This window comes from Mizuhopecten yessoensis, unplaced genomic scaffold (genome assembly GCF_002113885.1).
Source record: "Mizuhopecten yessoensis strain PY_sf001 unplaced genomic scaffold, ASM211388v2 scaffold3621, whole genome shotgun sequence".
NCBI lineage: Eukaryota > Metazoa > Mollusca > Bivalvia > Pectinida > Pectinidae > Mizuhopecten > Mizuhopecten yessoensis.
This window is the reverse complement of record NW_018405136.1, coordinates 993,354-997,755: the sequence shown is the minus strand read 5'-3', so window position 1 is coordinate 997,755 and position 4,402 is coordinate 993,354.

Here is a 4,402-nt window from a genome sequence, read left to right as displayed (position 1 = left end):
TTCGAGGACTTAATGACGCTATCATATGGATACATTTCTTTAAGTTAACTGTATCACAATCCCACGGAAATACAAGAAATGAATTGTTTCAATTCTACTTTCTAATAAAAATTTTCTGTTTCTTTTTGTTTTCTTTATTTTGCACTTCTGGTGAATTGTTCTTTACTTGAAAGATGCATATTCAATTTTCTCTTCCAAGGACGATCCAACTTAAAGTAGACATTGACATGAACTTGTAAATAACAAGTATATGATTATAAATATATATATAATTTAATAAGTTTAATTTCATATAATTTTATATTTATTAAGCACGTGATTTAATAAATTGGCATTGACAATCAGATAAAAAATAGAAAATATTTTAGGTCGCAGCTTTCTTTGGCTCAAGAATGCCACTTTATACCCTGTTCTCGGAGAACTTAGCTGCTCAGGAAGAAATCATGACTAGTTTGGGCGACAAGGGAAATCTCAATAAAATTGAAAAAAAATATTTACAAAAATAAACCTTCTTTTCTGGTCTCAATTGATATGCATGGACTGTCAATGTGCGGGTTTACAAAAACGAATGTTTAACAGCTTGAGATCCACTATAATTACACGTTTAAAACGTTTCAACGGTGGCATATATCGATAAACTCACGCAACCGTTGAACTCAAATCCTACCGGAAACTGCCAGATACGCATGCTTGCGCATTGTCATGCGTCCCAGTAATTGAATGAAAACTGACGACTGTGCAGGCATTGTCATCAATAATGAAGGAAATTATCAATGCTTCCCGACTGTGAATGACAGCGTTTAATAATAAACCCAAACAATGATAATATTTGGAAGCATGATTACGTGACAAATGAAAACATCAAGGACACCAGATGGTTGTTATTGTGAAATTATGAAAAAACTATCTCTCCTTATACTGTGCAAAAGTAAACACATAACAACAAACTGTATATCAGTATAATGATTATCACGTATATCTAGTGATAGCAATAACGACGTGTAAACAAAACCCTAACTCGAACACCAAGATCGATAAATATATGGCAAGATATGAACAAACAAGGAATATTATTAATGTAGCCCACTGAAAAAGAGAACAACACCAGATGTTCTGGAAATAGAGGACCGACGACACTTACTTGTAAATCAAAGTCAATTCCAAGTAATAGCACGTCCGCATTGCGAGAGCGGGGTTAGTGATAACAAAACTAAAAAGCAAACTGATATACATTTTAAGGAACAGCAACCTACGTATCAAATAATCACACAAAAATACCGTATTTCCGAATAAGATTATGATAGAGACCAGAAAACTTGTCCGTAGTCTTAATCTACCAGAATATTAAGAAACAACGTGGTAAAAGTTGTTCGTCAGCAGACGACGACTATTACGGAAATACTGATAGTCGGGGCAAAATTCTGAATACTGAATCAACTGCAACCGTAGGTTGAGGTAGCAGTAATGTAACGCTCACGAAAGCGAAGTTTCATAAGATAATCGCAACCCTCCCGCTTATAGTACAGCCTAGAAGTGAGTTGTTGGTAAGCTGTTTGTGGTGTTGTAAGTAAAGGGCAAGGAAAGCAGCTGAAGAGAAGAGCCTGCATTGTTGCATTGTCCATGAATTCGGGTTCAGGATGGCATAGCGTTTGTTGTTATTCAGAAACAGCACATCGTCAGCAAATCTAAACAAGAATTTGAATGACTTAGATAGGATTTTGTTACCGGTTCTGATAAGCAAACTAACAAACCCAGCCTCATATGATAAAATGTCTGCCAAAGATCTGGAGTGGCACAGTTTGTTTCAATAGGAATGCATACAGTTGACGGAAAAGAGTATATCAACCGGGAACTCAATCATTCTAACAATGTCGTACGCAGTGTTTTTTTTAAATTTTCTTTTACCTTTGTTGAGCTTTTATTATGGTCCAAAACAATTTACAACCATAATTTTATATCGCGTTTCGCAATATCTGGATAAGGAAGCTGTAACGGCGTTCCTTCAATTGGGTATGAGGTATGTTAGTGTAAAGAGCAATGGAAACATTTGAATAAAAGAAACATTTTTGAGATTTGATGATGTTTAAGATTGATCAAAAGATCTTTTGAATTCTTCAAAGTACATCTTTCATCATATACACATATGAAGTATACGGTCTCAAAATACGACTATAATCTTGATTTAATGTTACTCAAAATGGTAGTAAGAAGTTTGAATCTTTGTTGCACATCTAGAAAAGTCAGCGTTAACACGTTGTGCTCTTGTGAATTTTCGGAATCAAATAGAAATGAGGCAGGTCAGCATCCGTTTCATTTATGAGTATTAGGAGCGATTGTAATACAAAAGCGTGATAATATACATATATGTAGTATTTAGTATTTATTCTGTCCAAAAATTGGAAATGTGCAGGTAAGTTTTCATTGGTTATCAAACAAACGTAGTTCTTTTACATACAGGCAATGTTTGCAAGTATATATTAAGTTATATTAGTAGAATCATGTAGATTATTGGATATGAAAACAACTTCTTCGACGGACCTAAAAATAAAAAGTGTAAAGTGTAATGTAAAGTTTTAATGTAAAGTGTTCTAAAAATAGAACACTTTACATTAAAACACCTTTTTTTTAGGACTCACAAATAGTTTTGATGAGTGTGTGTATGTCATATGATTGCAACATAAAGAAAACTGCTGGAAAGTTTAATATAAGTTATTCTAGCTAAGGCGTTTTGATTAACCTTCTCTAAAACATGCGTCAAAGAACATCTGTCGCTGACTGTGTATGCTTAAAAACTTATTTTATCATCGGAAAGGCCCAAATTATATGTTAAATGATTGCCTATCTAAAGTTATAAATAGTGTTATGCGCATCTAGCGTTCAAATACAAAAAAAAATAAATAGAATTGACGAGAGCAATGACCTCAAACACAACAGGAAACATAAAATGTAAATATGATAAAGTAGTAATACCTCTCCAAACGCGGTTCCCAAGAACAGTTTTCAAAGTCAGGAAATTGTCGTGAAGTCGACAGACACCTGCTTTCTTTCTGAAGCTAAATCCAATGCACCCGGTTGTTTGTAGACATAATATTGAACACGCAAGGATAGATCGGCATATGCCATCCAATAAAGGAACCGACAGCTCCTTGTCAACAAGCATGACATCCTCTTTAAAGTTTGGTGACATCACTGAAAATTAAATTGTGCTTTGGTTGGATGGCTAAGTATCATCACAGTTCTTATACGAAAAAAAAGTGTTTTGACATATCCGAATTGTTATTTGTGCGATTAACAAGATTTAAATGCAACAGGGACCGTAAGACAAGTCGCCATAAGTGCCCCTTTGTAGTTGATGATGAATTTCCAGGAGTTTGCAATGCCGAAATACACATTTTTAAAAATGAGTTTAAACAAAAGCAGATTCGAAGAAGGACCGTTGCCATCAGTTTAGCATACCCTAAAATAAGCTCATTTGAAAATCATCAAGTATTAGAAATATTCCTGGAATTCTTTTTAGACAAATATATTTCGAAAGTAAGCTTCAAAATATGCCGGCCTTGATATTCCCTTCAGGCCATGGTAGTGGATCTTGCAAATCAAAGATGTGTATGCTAATTATTTTCATTTGTTTTGAAAATAAGTTTAGTATGTAATTTGCGCAAATTACACGGAAAATCATTTTGAAGAATTTCAGCAAAACTGGCCTATGGCATTTAAAGGCTTTGGACGTAAGACGATATTGCAAATAAAAATGGGCCCGTATTCATGAAACTGTTATCGTGCTCAAGCAAGGAGTTTGGGCGAATTTCTCGTTCCAGCTATGAATTAATAGCAAACTTTTATTTTGTCAATGATTTTGAAAAAAGGGAAAGAACAAAACCTGAAAACGTTTATCAATGTTGACATTTGACCTTTTGATCGTTAGACATAATTGATTTAAGTAAGATACAACAAAGTTGTTTTTAGCATGGGAACATTTTTATGAATACGGGCCCTACACATGTCTTCAAAATAAGACTGTCGTGCAAATAAGCCAGTGGTGGCTTACAGCTTCAATCACTTCGAAAATAAGACTGCCTTGAAAATAAGCCAGCTTCGAAAATAAGCCTGTGATTCCTTACTTAAAGTGAAAATAAGCCGCGGCTTATAATTAAGATATTGGATTACACCCATAAATGTGTAAGTCAACTATAATCAGAGCCCGTGGATACCATCTTGCAAGTAATATCATAATAAAAAAAGTGTTATGCTCAACAGCAAAGGCATATCAACACTCATTTGAATATTTATAAGCATAGGAAAAATAATATCTGAGGAAACGTCGGGAACCATTCCGCTGGAGAAAAAGAAGAAATAACAAGAAATGCAGAAAAAATAATTAGTACTAAGACTCGTTTAGGGA